Below are 21,523 nucleotides of genomic sequence, written 5' to 3' on the forward strand. Positions count from 1 at the left end.
GAATGGTAGCAAGTGATGTCTGATGGGATTCACCAAGACCATTTCTCTTCATTAATACCGCTGGATGTTTTCAGAGTAAGCATTGCAGGTATTTAGTAGGCTCTTCTTCTCATTAGGGCAAATAGGTAGGGAAAACAACGGGATGGGATGTGGAGGAGGCTGTGAGTCAGCGAAAAGGGAGAAGCACTGGGATCACAATGTTCATTTTCATGCCACATGCATTTATTGAACACCCAGCATATGCCAGGGCCTTTTCTAGCTCTAGGACCCCTTTTGGGGTCACCCTAGGTTTCACCTCAGTCCATAAGCACTGTCCTCTTAACACAATTTTGCCAATGAGCACTTAAGCCCTCTCATCCACCTTCCCGTGTCCTTGTGGGCTTCGTTGAAAGTAGGCAATTGGGGAAGATGTATCCTGACTAAATACCAGTGGGATATTCCTTTAAGGGTAATACAATAAATGCAAATAATTGTTCTGCCTTATTTCACTTACTCTATGCTGCATTTTATGTCTAGTCTTACAAGACTATTTGCCCAATTTACTTACAGCAGCATTGTTATTGCCACTGCTGAAAATCTAAAGGAAGGGAGAGGCCGCACTATTGCCCCTGAGAGATTTGTATGTTGGGGGAGGATTCGTACACAGTAAGAACAACCACCTACCTTCGGGCAGTTCTGCAGGAGGGTTGAAAGCATCTTGGAGCCCACTGTGTCCCATGCTAACTCTTTAGGGGATTCCATTGTTAACTAGCGATCTGAAAGTCTCTTAAGATCCTGGTGAAATGGTTCTCAAAATTCAGTGTCCAAAAAGAGTACCCATTAAAATTAAATACGTTAAACAAATTAAATTAAATTAAATTAAATACATAAAAAATTTAAAATACAGATTCCTGGGGCGCCTGGGTGGCTCAGTCGGTTAAGCGGCCGACTTCGGCTCAGGTCATGATCTCGCGGTCCGTGAGTTCGAGCCCCGCGTCGGGCTCTGTGCTGACAGCTCAGAGCCTGGAGCCTGTTTCAGATTCTGTGTCTCCCTCTCGCTGACCTTCCCCTGTTCATGCTCTGTCTCTGTCTCAAAAATAAATAAAACGTTAAAAAAAATTTTTTTTAAATAAAATAAAATACAGATTCCTGAGGCCCCAAACTTTAGTGATTCTGATTCTTGATGGGGGCTGGGAATACACCAGTAGCAAGCACCCCAGATGACTTTGATGGAGATGGTCTGCCCCCTACCCTCTTAAGAAACCATGAGACTCTCCTGCACCCTTTATATAAGGGAGGCTGCAAATGAATTAAATAAAATGACAAAAGAACCACTTCTACCTGTTTGATTTTTCACTTAGAACCCAGTGGGTTTCAGTCATGAATGCTGAAGTCCTTCTAAGGTTCATGACTGCCTCCTTAGGGTCCCATACCTGTGACTCCATTCAAAAAGTGGTTGACGGTATACCTGCTTTAAACATGTCTTTATCACGTACATAAAAAAGCCCCTCTAGGTTGTCAGCCATTGATATTGTCTTTGACTTCCATGTTCCTTTCATAGATAGGGCCCTGCTCAGTCAGGGGTTCAGAGCTCAGCTGTTACCGTATAAGGGGGGAGGGGAGACGCACAGAGGCTAAAAGCTGTTTTTAGATGTTCGAAGCAACGTGGGAGGCTTGCAACCTCCATGTGTTTACAACGTAAGCCACAGGGAGCAGCACAAAGAACCTAGAGAATCGGTGACTCATTCAGGCACCTGTGTGGGTGCCACTTGGCGTTATCGGGGTACTCCACCAGCTGGAAGCCAGCCTCTGTCCCCAGACGAACTGACAGCTTGTAGATCTTGTGCGCAACGGGGCCTCTTTCACTGTTAGGTTTTGCTCTTGGAGTGAAAGCCAACTTACGACTCGCAGGGGAGCTGCGGGGAGGGATGAGCTTAGTAGCGCTCAGTCTTGGCAGGAGGGCAGCCGCCACAGACACGGGATGCTATCTAATAAGCACGTGTGTTCTTACAGTACGCCTCACGGCCAGGCCACTTTATCTTCAGTAATCCCGATCTATGTCCCAGAATCACATTATTTGGCTGTGGATCAGACCCCGTGCATTCTTGGCTCGGGGCATAATGAAACGTGATCTCAAGACAAGATAGGATCCTGACCTGGAGAGGCACTGATGTATTTCTCTCTGCCGGCAGCACAAACGTTAAATGTAAGAGGGCATCGGGAAAATCTGTTTAACGTGCTGCTGGTAGAGAAGCTCAAACATTGCCTTCCGTGTATGGAATCTTGCCTCCATAGCTTATGATCGCTGACAGGAACAAATTTATGTGAAATATAAAAGAACATCAGAAAACAAAGCTTCAGTTAATAGGCGGCAGTAGCCCTGACTGTATTTACTGTCACTGGCAGCAGTCGTTTCTCTTTGAGAAAGCGCTGCATGCTATTATACCCATCATTCAAAGGGCCATTTATCAGGAAAAGCCCTTCAGGGTACAATAATGTTAAAAGAAAAAAACCTTTGTGCTTACAGAGTGTGGTGAATGGGACTCAGTACGTTGTCTGTTCTCCTTCTTTGAACAAGCCCGGTGCTGTGGGCCAGAATCTCTGTGACCTAGGGAGGGTCACTGGGAGGGCAGGCTTCTAGAAGGCTCTAGGCAAATCAGGGCGGAATCCCTACAGCCACTGATGATCAGAAAGCGGCTGGTGTTGGATCCAATAATGGGAAAAGGAATCATTTCCTTTGGAAAACCTGACTTTCTTGCTATGAAGTCACATATATGTCCTGTAATCTCTTAAGGCAGCGATAACTCTTTTTCAACCTCATCCTATTGGCTATGACTGAACCTCTGGCTTGTACCGCAGTGAGCCGTCTTCAAAATATAAACTGTTCTTAAGCTCACTGTTCACACCAGGGACACATATGTGTATTGGACAAGTCAAAAAGTCCTGGCTGCAGAAGATAGGAAAAAAAAAAAAAAAAAGTACAGGGTGGTTGGGGAGGAGAAATGAAAATTCTTTGACTTTATGTGAATATACCTAAGAGGTTCCAGTCAGTATAGGCACTTTGTATCTTGATGTAATACAATTTAAAAGATATCTCCAAGCTAAATCTCCCAAAGTTCCCCAAAGAGGAAACACACACACACACACACACACACACACACATATATACACACTTATATACACATTATATATATACATATATATACACTTATATACACATTAATATATACATATAATATATATGTGTGTGTGTATATATTCATGTGTATATATGTGTGTGTGTGTGTGTGTGTGTGTGTATATATGTATATTCCGTATCTTCAAGGAAATAGTTTGTCTTCTTTTTTTGGAAAGAAAAATAACAATGAAATTCTTTTTTTTACCTGTGATAAAATGTTCAGGTTTGGTAACTTGATTTGTCCTATAGAGAGTATGGATTTATGAAAAAGGCAGAAATAGTCAAACACTGCCACCTGCTGTCACTTTTTCCATATTTACTGTTAAAACAAGTTTATTTGGCCTTGGTCACATAGAGGCGAAGCTGTTGTTCCCAGGTTTCAGCATCTGAATCACCTGGTGGGTTTTGAAACCCACTCCAGGGTTTTTGATTTGGTCGGTCTGGGTGGGACCGGAGAATTTGCATTTCCAACAAGTTCTTCCGTGCTACTGCTGCTGGTTCAGCCCTGATCTATTTAAAAATGCCAAGGATGCCCTTCGTTTGCTTGCCTAAAGGTTTTCAGACAAAAGAACTCGGCTTCGATGGCTCTGTGAAGATTTACATTTTACCGCTTATTCTAATCTATCCTATGTAAGGACATGGGAAGAATAAGTTGTCTGTGAAAGCCAAATCTGAAGGAGTGTGATCAGAGGTGTAATCAATCAGGTGTACCCGTTGCTGTGCTTGAAGCTGAATGATTATAACAGAAGATCATGGGATGAACTGAACTGCAGGGGATTGTTTATATAAAGAAATGGCTTGGCCTGGAATGTGAAGGACCCACCCATATGTTAGAAAACTGCTCTCAAATCAAATGGATAGTGCTGGTCTTTGAAGGTCTGGGCAGAGTCCCAATTTCTCTGCCTCTCTTTCATATGCCACATGTTAATTTGTCTTCAAGATTCACTTACTCTAAAAAAGCAGATGGTCAGGAGTGTGAAATTTTGGTGGTATTAAGTGCTCTCATTTTTGTCATCACCAATGTTTTCAGTAAAACTGGAGACTTCATTGATTAAATAACTCACTGAGCAAACCTCAGCTTTTGAACTTCAGAAACTGACAAGAAGAGAAGGAATGTGTTTTACCACTATTTTTTTTTATTGCGGTGAAAAAACACATGACATGAAATTTACCGTCTTGACCATTTTTAAGTATATGGTTCAGCAGTGCTAAGTACATTCACATTGCTGTACAACAGATTTCTAGAATGTTTTCATCTTGTAAACTGAAACTGTGACCATCAAACACTAATGCCCTCCCCTTCATCATTTCCGACCTTGATAACCACCTTTCTACTTTCTTTATCTACAATTTTGACTACTTTATAAATTTCATCTGAGTAGATTATATAGTATTTGTCTTTCTATGATTGGGTTAGTTCATTTTGTCTAATTTCCTTGAGGATCGCCCATGTACATCCATCCATCACATGTGACAAAATTTCCTTCATTTTTAAGGCTGCCTAGCCTTCCATTGTAGGTATATCCACATTTTCTCTCTATGTTCATCTGATGATAGATTGGTTGCTCCCTCCTCTTGGCTATTGTGAATAATGCTGCATAGAACATGGATGTACAAATATCTCTTTAAAACTCTGTTTTGAATTCTTTTGAGTATATACCCACAAGTGGGATTGCTGAATCATAAGGTAATTTAAAAAAAATTTAGAGTAAACTCTATACTATTTTTCATATGACTGTACCATTTTACATATTCACTAACGATGTAGAAGGATTCCAATTTCTCCACATCCTCACCAATACTTTTTATTGCCAATAACTTTTTTTTTCTGTTTACTTTATAGTAGTTGTGCTAATGGGTTTGAGGTGATATTCATTGTGGTTTTGATTTGCTTTCCTTTTATGATATGTGATGATGAGCATCTCACATGCCATTATATTGACTATTTGTATATCATCTTTGGAGAAATGTTTATTGAAATCCTTTACCGATATTTAAATTTAGTTACGTGATTTTCTTGTTGTTGTTGACTTGTAGCTCTTTATATATTCTGGATGTTCACCCATATCAAATATATAATTTGCAAATGTTTTCTCCCATTCTACAGATTGCCTTTTCACTTTGCTGATTGTGACTTTTGATGCAAAAAGTTTTTAAATTTGATGTAGTCCCATTTGTCTATTTTTGCTTCTGTAGTCTATGCTTTGTTGTCATAGCCAAGAAATCATTGTCAGATCCAATGTCAAGAAGTGTTTCCCCTGTACTTTCTTGTAAGAGTTTTATCACTTGGGGTCCTCTGTTTAGGTCTTTAATACATTTCAGTTTAGTTTTTGTAGAAAGAAAAATAAGGGTCCAACTTCATTTTTTTGCGCGTGGATACTTAGTTTTCCTAATACCATTTGTTAAAGAGATGGTCCTTTCCCCCATTGAATGGTCTCGGCATTCTTGTCAAAAATCATTTCATCATACATGAGGGTTTATTTATAGACTCTCTATTCTATTCTCTGTTCTCTATTCTTTCTATTTGATTGTATTCAATTGTATTCGATTGTGTTCTATTCTATTCTATTCTATTCTATTCTATTGTCTGTCTTTATGCCAGTACCATAACATTTTGATTATTGTAACTTTGCAATATGTTTTGAAATCAGAAAGTGTATGTCCTCCAACTTTATTCTTTTTCAAAGTTGTCTTGGCAATTCTGAGTCCCTTAAATTTTTATATGAACTTTTGGATGGGTTTTTCTTTTACTGTAAAAATAACATTGGGGTTTTGATAGGGACTGCTTTGAATCTGTCGATTGCTTTGGGTAGGATTGACATGTGACCAGTATTTTCTTCTAAATACTGAACTAAATACATGAACATGAGATGTCTTTCCATTTATTTGTATCTTTTAAAATTTCTTGCAGCATATTTTATAGTTTTTTAAAATTTTTAATGTTTATTTATTTTTGAGAGAGAGAGAGAGGGAGAGAGAGAGAGAGCCAGAGAGAGAGAGGGAGACACAGAATCCAAAGCAGGCTCCGGGCTCTGAGGTGTCAGCACAGAGCCTGATGGGGACTTGAACTCACAAACTGCAAGATCATGACCTGAGCTGAAGTCTGATGCTTAGCCAACTGAACCACCCAGGTGCCCTGATATACTTTCCAATGTATAATCTTTCACCTACTTGTATTCTACAACTTTTCTGACTTTATTGGTTTTTAACAGTGTACTATTTTTGGTAGAATCTTTAGGGTTTTATACACTTTTTTAAAAGAATTTTATTTTATTTAAAAAAATTTTTTTAACTGAGAACAAACTGAGGGTTGATGGGGGGTGGGAGGGAGGGGAGGGTGGGTGATGGGCATTGAGGAGGGCACCTTTTGGGATGAGCACTGGGTGTTGTATGGAAACCAATTTGACAATAAATTTCATATATTGAAAAAAATAATAAATAAATAAAAATAAAAATTTTTAATGTTTATTTTTTGAGAGAGAAAGACAGAGCATGGGTGAGGGAGGGGCAGAAAGAGAGAGGGAGACACAGACTGCGAAGCAGGTTCCAGACTCTGAGCTGTCAGTACAGAGCCCGACATGGGACCTTAACTCACAAAGGTGAGATCATGACCTGAGCTGAAGTCAGGCACCCAGCCGACTGATCCGCCTGGGTGCCCCTAGGGTTTTCTACTCTTATGTTGATGTTAGCTGTGGGTTTTCATATATGGTCTTTTTATGTTGAGATGGTTGCCTTTTATTCCTAATTTGCTGTGGGAGTTTTTATCATAAAAAGGTGTTCATATTTGTCAAATGCTTTTTCTGATTTAATTAAGATGCTGTGTGGCTTTTGTCCTTCATTCTGTTAATGTAGTGTATTACATTGAGTGATTTTCATTATGTTGAAAATTCTTGCCTTACAGGGCTTTAATCATTTCTTTAAGTGAAATGATTCTGTTATTTTTTTTCCCTTCAAAATGATCTGACAAGATATTACCTCTGGGGGAACTGCGTAAAAGATAGTGGGATATTTCTGTGTTATTCCTAACAACTGCATGTGATTCGACAATAATCTCAAAATAAAACTTTTTTTTTTAAATGACCTCAAGTACATAGTATTAAATCAGAACACATTCATGAGATCCCATGTGTCTGGGAAAAAAAAATTGCTATTCTTCTAAGTGAGCAAAAGTATAACTTCAGCTGACTCTTGAACGACACAGGTTTGAACTGTGTGGGGCCACTGCCTTGAAGATTTTTTTCCAATAAATATAAGTACAGTACTGTAAATGTATTTTTCCTTCTTATGATTTCCTTAATGACATTTCCTTCTCTCTAGCTTACTTTAAAAATTCAGTATATAATACTGTAACATACAAAATATGTGTTAATCGACTGTTTATATTATTGGTAAGGTTTCCAGTGAACAGTAGGCTATTAGTAGTTCAGTTTGGACGAGTCAGGAGTTATACATGGATCTTCAACTGTGGGGGAGGTTGGTGCCACTAGCCTTTGTATTGTTTGTTCAAGGGTCAATCGTACTTCCTAATAGTTTAAGTAATTGTGCCTTCCACATGCTTCTGCGGGTTCTTGCTCGCTCTCATTCTTCTCTTCACTTTTCCTTTCATTCTTGCCGTTCTCCATGTCTTCCTCTCTTATATGCTTGTTCGTACACTCTCACGCTAGTTTTTTGAGGACTAGGAAACACAAAGTTTTTTGGTTCCAGTTTTGCTCTGATTATTGCAGGAATTATCTATATCTATGGTCATGAGTGAACCAATATGAAATCTAATCTGACTTTGGGACAGATTCAAGTCATTATTGCATTTTAAATTTTAACCAGATTTCATTCTATAGCCCTGTATTTCCCAATTTGAAATCTTTAGTAACTGTATGTGGATTTACGTGGGGACTAATGACAAAGGAGATAAAACTTCTTTTAAGAGTGGGGAGCCTGGGTGGCTCAGTCAGTTAAGTGTCTGGCTTCAGCTCAGGTCATGATCTCCTAGTTTGTGGGTTCAAGCCCCACACCGGGCTCTTTGCTGACAACTCAGAGCCTGGAGCCTGCTTCAGATTCTGTGTGTCCCTCTCTCTTTCTGCCCCTCTCCCACTAGTGTTCTGTCTCTGTCTCTCAAAAATAAGTAAATTAAAAAAATAAAAATAAATAAAACTCCTCTAAGAGTAAGCAAAATGTCACACATACTTCAAGAATAAAGGCAAACTTCTGTCTCTACTGTATAGTGTTATTTCTTATGGATTTTTATAATCTAATGAAAATTTGTTAGCCCTTTAGGGCTGCTGGGGAATCAGCATGGTAAGACCAGTGAGGTCAAGTAGAAATGGGTTCAAATTTTAATTTCGGCATTAGTCATCTTTGAGATCTTGGAAACTTTTTTTTTTGAAAACTAGTTATGCATTTATAAAATGAGGCTATGTAGTGTATAAATTCAGCCATCTATAAATCTGTAGTAGATTCATCTCTGGTAAAATTTTTAAATGGCCACAAATTCTTTCCTGTCCTAGATCCAGAGTAACTTTGAAACTCCTCCAATCAAAACTTCTCTCCAGCTCTTTCATTTGGACCAATCCTGTGACTCGCTTTAACCAACAGGAGAGTTGGAAAGGTAATGCAAGCAGAAACGTGGAGATTACTTATGCTCTGGGACCTGATGGCTTGATGCTCTTGGAATGAAGCTGCCAAGCTGCGGAAACTGCGAGCGGTCAAGCAATTTGTTATTAAGAATTTCAAACTTTAGGGGCACCTGGGTGGCTCTGTTGGTAAGCGTCCAACTTTGGCTCAGGTCATGATCTCACAGTTTATGGGTTCGAGCCCTGCATCAGGCTCTGTGCTGACAGCTCAGAGCCTGGAGCCTGCTTTGGATTCTGCGTCTCCCTCTCTCTCTGCCCCTCCCTTGCTGGTGTTCTGTTTCTCTCTCTTTCAAAAATAAATAAAAACTTAAAAAAAAAATTGAAAAAAAAAAAGAATTTCAGACTTTAAGAGAAAAACAATGATATCTGGTTTCTTAAGTGAACTTGTACAAACTCAAATAAGTATGTTTATAGTCTCTAAAGAAAAACTAAAAGTCTCTCCCATCAAATTACATTTCAACTATATTGAACTCCTGTAATGGGGAGAGTCTAATTAGTACACATTTACCATCTTCTTACTTGCTAGAACATTCTTAGTCTATTCTTTTTCTGCGGTTTTAATGATACAGGTGTTAATTAATTTTGCCTTCATGTAGATCACTGAATACCAAGGAGCCTCCACATAAATAGACAATGTTTTAGGGTTTTTTAAGTGTGGCATCTCCTGATTGTGCTATATTCAAAGAGATGCAAAAAATGTGAATGCTCAAGAAAGAATATGCATTGTTAACCTTTCTGGAAATTATTCTGCATAGCTGATAGGCATTTCTCAAATCCTTTCCCCAGTATATGAAATTATATAGCCTTTGTTCAGCCCATGATAAACTTTCTATCAAAGCTTTTAGTGGCTTCGAAAGCTGCCCAATTGTCATTCTGAGAAGAATTGGTTTATTTTGTCATGCCTTTCCCTTTCTTTCTTTCTTTCTTTCTTTCTTTCTTTTTTCTTTCCTTCTTTCTTTTTTTGTGTCTGTTTCTGCTCTGTCTTTTATCTGCACCCATTAAAAAACGTTAATCATTCAGTTCCTGTTTCTTTCCCCAACTTATCCACAATGGGAGAGATTTATGTATATGAAGCTCAAGATTTGCACTTGAATAAAAGGTACACAAATATAATACTACTAAGTAGTATTGCAGAATGATTGATATGACCCACAGTGCTCTTTCAGTGGAGCATATTTTTTCAAGTAAGTTTTGCTTCTTTAAGCCAGAAGTTTTTTTTTTTTTTTCCAAAATGGGTTAAACATATGTTAACACCTTATTAGAATACCATTCCGGGTACCATTGGCCAATGGAAATGTCAGTTTCACAAGGTGTGAACAAATATATTCATGAAGGAGGTGTGTCCATTATCATCATTATCATCAACAATTAACTTTTATCACACACTGCCTAGGTGCTAAGCATTGTGCTAAGTACCTGATGAGTACTTCCTTGCCTTACCTCTTAGCAACTGCCCCAGCTATTCCTGGAAAAGGTTCAAGGCAAAAGACTGTAGCTCCTTAACGGAAGAAAATTGCCTCCATAATCCTAACTGCTCTTTAAGGATAGATTGTGGGCACTGAAGGCCCGTTGTGTTCTGCTCAGAACTTTGCTGTGTTTGAGAGAACACCAATGGTGGGCCTGCATCTCTGTTAGAGACTGAGATTTGGAAAGCTTTTTGTGGCTGAGTGAGAGAACTTAGGACTCTTTGGGCAATAAGGCAAGAGGTAATGCAACAAGAAGAAAGGAGTTGCACTGAGAAGGAGTCAGCAAATGCCAAGTGTTCGGGAACTTGAGAAGTATGGAGCAGATTCTAGTGATTTGGAGGTCAAAGCAAACAAGGACATTGTGTCCAGTATTTCATGGAACAATTAGTTTAAGGGACCTGTCACTAATGAATAATTACTAGATAATTTTAAATTACTTTAAAAAGAAATAATCAGAAGACATATACAATAATGTTTTGCATACACGTATATGTATATCTATCTATCTAGGCTCAGCAAAGGCATAACGTTGAAGTGAATTATGTTATATCCATATGGTGATATATTATGGAACCTTGTAAAAATCACATTTATAATCATAACGAAAAAGAAAAATGCTCACAATATTATAGAAAAGTAGAATACTACATATAAATGCAGAATGAGCCAAATTTTAATAGGGAAAATTAGAAAACTGTACATCAAATGTTTATTTTTTGAGAGAGAGAAAGAAAGAGAGAGAGAGAGACAGAGTGCAAGCAAGAGAGGAGCAGAGACAGAAGAGACACAGAATCCGAAGCAGGCTCCGGGCTCCAAGCTGTCAGCACAGAGCCTGACCCTGGGCTCAAACCCAGGAACCATGAGATCATGACCTGGGCCAAAGTCAGAAGCTTAACCAACTGCCACTCAGGCACCCCTGGAAGACTATATACATCAAAATATTACCAGAGGTTCTCTCTAGGTCATAAGATGATAAAATATTATTTTCTCCCTTCATTTTTATGTAATTTTATCACTTTTACAATGAATATGTTTCACTTCTTGGAGATTATACTTTTTAGACTTTAATTCATAAGGTATCATTTTAATTAAAAAATAATGTAAATAGTACAAAATTCATATTTGGGGAATATGTGAGTAAATATTATAAAAAAAAGAGTACAGCAGATTCGAGTAAGGAATCAAATAAGGAAGCTCAGATTTTAGCATGTCAAAAAGATCTACGATTGTCTCTATTTATTTATTTATTTTAAAATGGTTATTTATTTATTTATTTTGAGAGAGAGAGAGAGAGAGAGAGCGCGCGCGTGCGCATGAGCAGGGGAGATGGGGAGAGGGGCAAAGGGAGGAGAGAGAGAGAATCCCAAGCAGGGGCCATGTCCAGCATGGAAGTAAACCCGTAGAGCTGGAAACAGGGCTCGATCTCAAGACTGGGAGATCATGACCCCAGATCAAGAGTTAGATGCTTAGTGTCATAAAGCAGTAACAAGAAATAAAACAGGCTGAAAAAAATAAAGTCAGATGCTTAATCAACTGAGCCATCCAGGCTCCCCTAAAATTATTTCGTTTGTTAAGTACTCTCTGCCATAAAAGCTTAGCAACCCATTAGAATAATAATCCAGTGTTACAATTAAAAATCCTGCAATGGAGGTCAGGTCATAATCCTTTGAAAATAACAATAAAAACAAAACAAAGCAAAATAAAAGAAGATGAAATGCATAATAAATACAAAAATGAAATAAAAATCTTGGTCTAAGTTAGAATTACCTTTAACCACTTAATAAATGTAGTCTAGGGGCGCCTGGGTGGCGCAGTCGGTTAAGCGACCGACTTCAGCCAGGTCACGATCTCGCGGTCCATGAGTTCGAGCCCCGCGTCAGGCTCTGGGCTGATGGCTCGGAGCCTGGAGCCTGTTTCTGATTCTGTGTCTCCCTCTCTCTCTGCCCCTCCCCCGTTCATGCTCTGTCTCTCTCTGTCCCAAAAATAAAATAAAAAACGTTGAAAAAAAAATTAATAAATGTAGTCTAGATCAAGGACTCACAACCTGAGGGGGTGGTTACAGAATTATGACAAATGCTTCAAATGCATGTAGTCACCAAGCACTACCTGCCTCCTGAAAAATACCTCACACATATGCACTATCATTTTCCAAATATATTTTGAATTGAATATCATTTAATACCAAGGAACATTTTAAATTTTGTTAGATGTGATAATGGCATTTGGTATTTTTTTTAAAAAAATGTTCTTTTTGAGATATACACATATCTACAGGTGAAACAACATGATGTAGGATTTGCTTTAAAAATATTTCAACAGGGGTGCCTGGGTGGCTGGGTCGGTTGAGTGTCCGACTTCGGCTCAGGTCGTGATCTCGTGGTTCATGGGTTCGAGCCCCGCGTCCGGCTCTGTGCTGACAGCTCAGAGCCTGGAGCCTGCTTCGGATTCTGTGTCTCCCTCTCTCTCTCTGCCCCTCCCCTGCTCATGCTCTGTCTCTCTCTGTCTCAAAAATAAACATAAACATTAAAAAAATAAAAGTATTTCAACAAAGGAAAGAGAAAGGAATAGTCAAGCAAAAGCAACAAAGTATTGATAATTGTCGAGGTTATATAGAGGCTCCCTTATACTATTCACTCCACTTTAGTGAATGCTTGCAATTTTTCATTGATATATATATATATTTTTAAATTTAAGTCAGTCATTATATACAAACCCTGGCAATTGTTGAATTGGGTAACTTAAAAAGAGAACAATTAATTTTTTCAGAAAAACATTTAATGGAGAAAAACATTTAATTTTCTATTTTGTAAAAGTGTTATCTCAGTTTTCAGGATGCCTTTTTTATCTGTTAGTGACTCTTGCAGTCATATGAGGTTACAGGTCCCATGGTCAAGTAGCCAACTTACCAAGAATGTATATTTCATGCCTATACCTTGCACATAGTCAATTTCTAGGCACAGAGTCAAGCATTGCAAAGTAGCAATAAAAGGAGCGATCTTGGTGGTTCTGCAGTGTTCCCCAAAAAAAGATCATGGATGACAGAAACCATCGCTCTGAAGAGCTGAATGAGAATCTCTTTTATTCCTCGGGTAAAATATTGGTCTCAGAAACCCAGGATTACGATTTTTTTGAAAAAGGAAACCAACTTACAATGATAACAAATTGCCAATGAGCAAATGGTTTATAATATTTGGGAGTAAAACATTGCCTGTTTGACAAATGAACATTGATTCTTAAATAACTGTAGCCACAGAGTCAGCAGGATCAACGGGTTTACCAAGATCAGAGGCCATCTCTCAGTGAAGCAATTCAAACTGCTTACACAATTTTGCTGGAGGTAAAAAACCAAAAAGAATACAAGAGTTTTCATGGTTTTTAATTGAATTTGACTAGATTACGATTACTTGTGCTCACTCAGAAAGATGTCCTCAAGTCTACAAATTTCAGGACGATTAGTATTGTTTTAACGAAAATGAGAAAGATGGGTCTTCTGGAAAGACATAAAGTGCAATCTATGATTTTCCATTTTATTCACTTCATTATTAACCTTGGTAACCAACCATCAGAAATCAGCCATTGTTCTCAGTGCTGACCACCAAACCTTGATTCCCCTCGCAAAATGTGTCACACTTGAGATTTATAGAGCAAATGCACTCATAGTATGATTGAAATTTTAGAAGATGCCCAGGAGCCTCTTTTGAATGCCATTTTATATACTAAGCAAATAAGGAACATTCTATTATGCTTCTTTGTTTTTTATTTCTTATTATCACTTGTTCAAGCTTCTGACAGCCCGATATAAAACAGAAACTTAAAAGCCACATCGTTACCCCAACATAAATGACTGACCTGGTCTCAGTTTATCTACCCTCCAGTTTTTAGAATGTACCTTTATCATTCAGTAGTTGGCTCCCACAGCAAAGTATTTTTAAATCACTTTTCTTTTGTTAACAAATACATCCTGCACTGGATGCTAAGAATACAAAAATGAATAAGACACAGTCTCTGATTTTAAGGGGCTCTAATACAAATGGGATATGTAGACGTGGAAACAACAAACACAACTCCAGCAGCTAAGTGCTGCAGTAGAGATGTGCAAAGGCGTGGTTTCAGACAATGAGAATGAGATTAAAAGTAATTAAAATAACAGTTTCGGGAGTCTGAAATTGTACAGGTACCGCTTACTGACCTCTAACATACAAAGAGGGAGAGGATATATCGGTAGAAAAAAAAGCAGACTAATTTCCAAAGAACTTCACTGCATCATCCAACTCAAAGCTCTGGGACTCTTCAGGCTCTGGGCCAACCTGAATTAGGGATATGATTTTGGTCCGCAAGCTCGTCAGATCCTGAGATGGTGGTGAGGATTCTAAGAAGACAAGACAGAAACAAACATGAAACACGGAGGGTGTGGAACGGTGGCTTCACAAATTCCTTCCATATCTGCATTTCTCAGGCAGCTTCTCTTTCAGTCCCTGATGCACTTTGGTTCAGATCTCAACCCCCTTTGTTTATCTCTATTTGGATTTTATGACCCAGTCCGTTCCTGGACTGTTTCCTTCATTGCTAGCTGAACCCCCAGGACACTGCGTCTGGTAATTTACCTCTAGGATCCCCTACTCCAGCTGTGTCTTATTGCCAAGCCCAGGCCGGGGAAACTGTTGGTCTTTTACCACTTGAGGAAGGACAGGGGCCATGCTATGGTATGGGGGTGTCACCATCTCCTTCCTCTAGGCCACCAGACTGAATTATAACACACCTTTTCCAGTGCATCTGGCTCTACATTTTGCACGTTCTCATTCCTGCCGCAAGTGTCCAGTGTCCTCAGGGTTCTTCCTTGCCCTGTTTCTCCGGCTAAATCATTCATTCCAACCAAAGTTTTCTTTTAAAATTCTTTTTAAACGTTTATTCATTTTTGAGAGGCAGAGAGAACATGAGCAGGGGAGGGCAGAGAGAGAGGAAGACACAGAATCTGAAACCGGCTCCAGGCTCTGAGCTGTCAGCACACAGCCCGACGCGGGGCTCGAACTCACCAACCATGAGATCATGACTTGAGCCGAAGTCAGACGCTTAACTGACTGAGCCCCCCAGGCGCCCCCCCTCCACCAACATTTTCTGAACAGTGCCCAATGTTCCAGAGCTCTTCAGTTTCCTTTTCCAATTATTGATACCCATAGAAATGAATGCCTCATCCCTCCAAGCCGATTTCTGCTGAGAGAAGTTAGTTCATCTATAAGAGAATAATTTGCAAGTACACTTGAGACAACTTCAAAGATTCCCAGAAACTTGGGAGAAGAATTCCCAAAGATCAAAAGGAAGCTGATCCTATGTTAAGCCGGAAGCAGAGGGAGTGAGATAAGAGTTTCCTCCAGCGGGTTCACAAGAATACCTCGCCAAGTCCTTCCCTAGAAGAACTCCAATTGTTATTAAAATGGATTCAAAGGAGAAAACTGTATAAACCATTACTTTCCTCCTCTTCAGTAATACTGAAGTTTTAAATCTTCCAACTGGCAATACTCTGAAGGAACACCAGAGGGCGGGCGTTCCATTTTAAAGGTTGGGAATCCCTCTAAAGTCCCGTCTCTCCGAGAACCCAATCTCACAGATGGATTCCTCTAAGAACTAGTCCACGAAATAAAGTGAGAAGGAGCATGTCTTGTAGAGAAACTGCGGTGTAACTTATTACCCTTCCACATGAAGATATCATCTTGCACCGAATGTGTGCAAACTGAGCGAATATGAGGATTATTCCAACTCTAAAAGGGGCCAACCTTGAAGAGTGGTCAACGCTTTAGAAAACAGTGGTTTGCTTCATGTTGTGGTAGCTGCCCTGCTGGGAAAAGGCTTCTTTTCTGCACCTTCCTACTTGACAAGTGTGGTATTGTTACAAAGATCTAGGAGAAGCAATACTTTTCAGGGGAAAAAAAAATTACAGGAAGTATCCCTGTTGCCACATAAAAACAAGTATACATAGACACATGCGTACCTGCATATAAGTGCATATAGGCAGATGTGTACTCACGTGTCTCTTTGCACAAATGAGAGCCCCTCAAAAACCATGATCATTCTCTCAAGTGTTAACGTTACAGATATTATTTCGTCATTACTTCACTACTCATTTACAGCACTTTTGCTGGTAAGTGGGGCTGAGAGTTTTGGTGACTGAAAGCTTAGCTCCTTTTCGCTGTCGCGGAAGAGTGTGTCACATGTGGATCGAGGGCCACCGGCTGTCCCTGAGGAAGGTGCCTCAAGCCCGCTCCTTCCAAGTGGCTCTTGCCATGTTCCCTTCTGCTAAAACCTGCCCATATCCACCTGACTCCAGCACACCTGATCTCCGGATGCCTCATATAAATGAAAGTTTGTCAAAAAGTGCCAGAAACTAAGTATTAGAAAGAAAATGACTGATTTGTTAATGAAAGTATGCCCCTCCCCCTAATATCTCAACAATGATTTTAAAAAATGAACTGATCGGGTTAGTGGAGTTTTATTTATTTGTTTCTTTGTCTCTTTGTTTATTTGTTTATTTGCAAACCTAGACTTCTTTTAATCTACTCACAGAAGAACTCCTGAACTCCTTAAAACCTCTCTTAAAGATAAGCTAAGATGGTTACCTTTGTTCCCAAATGCCAAAGTTTTATTTTCTGGGAAGCTACATTTAACATTCAAAAATTATTCTGTGATTTCCCATATAATAACAGTTAGGGGGGTGTGCAAATACAATGGACTCAACATATACAAGTAGTTGAAGGGACTTGAACTTGTAAGTAAAGTCCTCTCAAACCCCAAAACATTTTAAGTACACTGAAAACATTTTAAAAATTCAAAAAATAACATTAAAGCCAAATAGCAAGTGATTGTGAGTTATGACTAATATCAGCAAAATCAATGGAGGTTCAACTAAATTAAATCTACAAGAATCTGGGGTTGGGAATACTTATTCATAATTTCTACAGATGCCAAGGCACAAATATTCTACCTAGAGAATCTCTCATCAATATTCAGGCAGATATCAGATATATTGTGAGTTTGGTTTCAGACCACCTCAATAAAGTGAGCGAAAGAAATTTTTTGGTTTCCCAGTGCATATAAAAGTCATGTTTCTGCTATACCGTAATCTATTAAGTGTGCAATAATAATGTTTAAAATGTGCATAGTTAAGTAAAAAATACTTTATTGCTAAAAAAAAAAAAAAAAATGGTTGCCATAATCTGAGCTTTCAGTGAGTTGCAATCTTTTTATTGGTGGAGGGTCCTGCCTGGATGTTGATGGCTGCTCGCTGAGCAGGGCAGTGATTGCTGGAGGTTGAGGTGGCTGTGGCAATTTCCTAAAATAAGACAAAAGTTCCAACACTGTTTGACTCTTGCTTTCATACGCAAATTGTCTACAGCACGTGATGTTGTTTGATAGCATTTTACCTACGGTAGAACTTCTTTCAAAATCGGAGTCAATCCTCTCCAACCCTGCTGCTGCTTTATCAGCCAAGTGTATGTAGTATTGTAAATCCTTTGTCGTCGTTTCAACAATCTTCGTGGTATCTTCACCAGGAGTAGATTCCATCTCAGGAAACCACCTTCTTGGCTCTTCCCTAAGAAGCGACTCGCCAGCCATTTAAGATTGACCATGAGATTGCAGCAATTCAGTCCCATCTTCAGGCTCCACTTCTAATTCTAGTTCTCCCGTTTCCACCACACCTGCACTTACTTCCTGTCAGAGTCATCCCTGAACCTGTCAGAGTCATCCCTGAGGGCTGGAATCAACTTCTTCCAAACTCCTCTTAATGTTGCTACTTTGAGCTCTTCCCGTGAATCGCCAATGTTCTTAATGGAATGTAGAATGGTGAATCCTTTCCAGAAGGTTTTCAAATTACTTTGCCCACATCCATCAGAGGAATCACTATCTGTGGCAGTGATCACCTTATGAAATGTATTTCTTCAATAAAAAAAATTTGAAAGTTGAAATGACTCCTTGATCCACGGGCTGCAGAATGGCTGTTGTGTTAGCAGGCATGAATACAACATTAATCTCATTGCACAGCTCCATCAGAGCTCCTGGTTGGCCAGGTGCATTGTCAAGGAGTAGTAATACTTTGAAAGGAACTTTTTTTTTCTGGTTTTCTTTTTCTGAGCAGTGGGTCTCAACCGTGGCCCCAAATACTCAGTGGATCATGCTGTAAACAGATGTGCTGTCGTCTGTCACATTTATAAATGTGGTTCCATTTATAAAGCATGGGCAGAGTAGATTTAGCATAATTCTTAAGGGCCCTCGGATTTTACAGATGGTAAGTGAACATTGGCTTCGACTGAAAGTCACCAGCTGCATGAGCCCCTAGTAAGACGGGCAGCCTGTCTTTTGAAGCTTTGAAGATAGGCATTGACTTCTCTCTAGCTATACAAGTCTCAGATGGCATCTTCTTCCAGTAGAAGTCTGTTTCGCTGACACTGAAAATCTATTGCTTAGCGTAGCCACCTTCGTGAATGATCTTAGCTACCTCTTCTGGAGAATTCGCGGTGGTTTCTACACCAGCACTTGTTGCTTCAACCTTGCACTTTTCTGTTACGGAGATGGCTTCTTCCTTCAAACTGCACGAACCAAGCTCTGCTAGCTGCAAACTTTTCTGCCACAGTTCCCTGTTCTCTTTCAGCCTTTGTAGAATTGAAGAGAGTTAGGGCTTTGCTCTGGATTAGCCTTTAGCTGAAGGGAATGTCGTAGCTGGTTTGATCTTCTATCCAGACCACTCAGATTTTCTCCCTATCAGTAGTCAGGCTCTTGGGCTTTCTTTTTACTCATGTGTTCCCTGGAGTAGCACTTCGATTCCTTTCAAAAACGTTTCCTTTGTGTTCACAACCTGGCTAACTGTTTGGTGCAAGAAGTCTAGCTGTCAGCCTATCTTAGCTTTTGATGTGCCTTCCTCACTAAACGCCATCATGTCTAGCTTCCAATTTAGAGTGAGAGGTGTATGACTTTCTTTCACTTGAACACTTTAAGGCCATTGTAGGGTTTTAATTGGCTCCATTTCAATATTGTTGTGTCTCGGGGAGTAGGGTGGCCTGAGGAGAGAGATTGGGGAACACCCAGTTGGTGGAGCAGTCAGACACACACAGTGTTTTTCGATTAAGTTTGCTGTTCTAGGGGCGCCTGGGGGGCTCAGTCGGTTAAGCGGCTGACTTCGGCTCAGGTCACGATCTCATGGTTAGTGAGTCCGAGCCCCGCGTTGGGCTGTGTGCTGACAGCTCAGAGCCTGGAGCCTGCTTCGGATTCTGTGTCTCCCTCTCTCTCTGCCTCTCCCCTGCTCAGGTGCGTTCTCTCTCTCTCTCTCTCTCTCTCTCTTTCAAAGATAAACATTAAAAAAAATTATTTTTTTTAAGTTTGCTGTTCTGTATGGGGCACTGCTCATGGTGCCCCACGACAATAGTAACATCAGAGATCATTGATCACAGATCACCATAACGAAGATAATAATAACGAATGACTTTGAAATATTATGAGAATTGTCAAAATGTGACACAAAGACAAAAAGTGAGAAAAAAAACCCTCAGAAAAATCGCTTCAATACACTTCCTTGGTACAGGGTGGCCACAAGCCTTTAATTTGTAAAAAAAAAAAAAAAAAAAAAAAAGCAGTATCTGTGAAGTTCAATAAAAGCAAAGTGCAGTAAATGAGGTGTGCCTGGATAATGCCGTGTAAGCTAAATAAATCAGAATTGCAGCTTCAAAAGTTAACTGCATTTGGGGGGTGTTATGGCACAGGCTATATTTTAATGTATTAGAGAGTTTTGATCAGACAGATTTGATACTTGCTTAGTTTCTATTCTAGTGAATATTTCTTGCTTATCATCCGGTTTCCCTGAATCTCATTTTCCAAATCTGAACCAACAATTACAAAAAGCAAATATTATTAAATAACAAACAAGAAAATATGTCCAACTCCATACAGAAATGTAAATTAATACATATTATATAGAAAAACCTTAAAGGATTGAAGTATTTTTAAATCAATGAAATACCCAGTTTTTAAAAATTTTTTTTTTAACGTTTATTTATTTTTGAGACAGAGAGAGACAGAGCATGAACGGGGGAGGGTCAGAGAGAGGGAGACACAGAATCTGAAACAGGCTCCAGGCTCTGAGCTGTCAGCACACAGCCCGACGCGGGGCTCGAACTCATGGACCGCGAGATCGTGACCTGAGCCGAAGTCGGCCGCTTAACAGACTGAGCCACCCAGGCGCCCCCCCAGTTTTTTTAATAAAGATGGGATAAAACCAATATATTCACATAATTCTAGTTTTAATAAATGTTAAGGCGGTAATTTTGAAAAGCAATTTTGGCTAAGAGAGTTCAAAGGCAAGGTTTTATTCACTCAGAGAATTAAAAGATAAGTACCGAGTACCTGTAATACACTGGTTTAGGGTCTGGCTGGAAATCGATGGCTGGACTAATGTTATACACTAGATTTGTCCTCATGTTGCTTGCTGTCTGGTATTATTTTAAATTGAAAGGAAACATTGTATGCACATGCATATCCTCTGATATCCTCCAAACATAATCTAAATGCCCAACAATTGAAAAGGGAAAAAGAAATTTTAGCTTATCAATATCTTGTAAAACCATATAACCACTAGAATTAAGAATAAAGCAATAAGAAAAATGCTTCTGGCATGGTATTTTGAATAACAAAAATAGGAAATGGTAATATGCCAAAAACAAATCTGTATGGACGAAGTCTAGAAGGGAATATTAGAGTGAGAGAATTAGGTGAATTCAGTATTTTATATTATATTCCCCATTTTTGTCACAATGCTTTTATATAGTAATTTGAAAGCATTAATAACAGAAAAATAACATCTTGACATCATGGAACTTGCTGTACCTGTGTCACATGATTCTTCTAAAAAATCTCATGTTTCCCAAATTGCATTTCATTAAGAATTCTGTATAGTTTTAAAAAACTGATATTTTAATTGGTTTTTTGGAAATTAATCTATGAGACTTTTTTTTGCTACTTACATTAATCTAAGGATACTTTAGTTCTTATATTTTTCTATTATACCTCTGCTTAATATGCTGGGTCAAATGAGTTTGAAAATGCCAAGTTAACAGATGTGAAAATCCTTTGAAACCTGTCAAATATGTTGTAAACACAAGATTTTATTAGTATAATGCATAGTTCCTTCGATCATCTTCTTTTGTTTGTTTGTTTCCACTAAGAAGAGTCGTTTTATACAATTTTTAACTCGGAAAAACCTTTCTTCTGTTGCTTCTCTGTATGGGTAAGAA

This window comes from Panthera uncia, assembly GCF_023721935.1.
Source record: "Panthera uncia isolate 11264 chromosome B2 unlocalized genomic scaffold, Puncia_PCG_1.0 HiC_scaffold_24, whole genome shotgun sequence".
NCBI classification, from domain to species: Eukaryota; Metazoa; Chordata; class Mammalia; order Carnivora; family Felidae; genus Panthera; species Panthera uncia.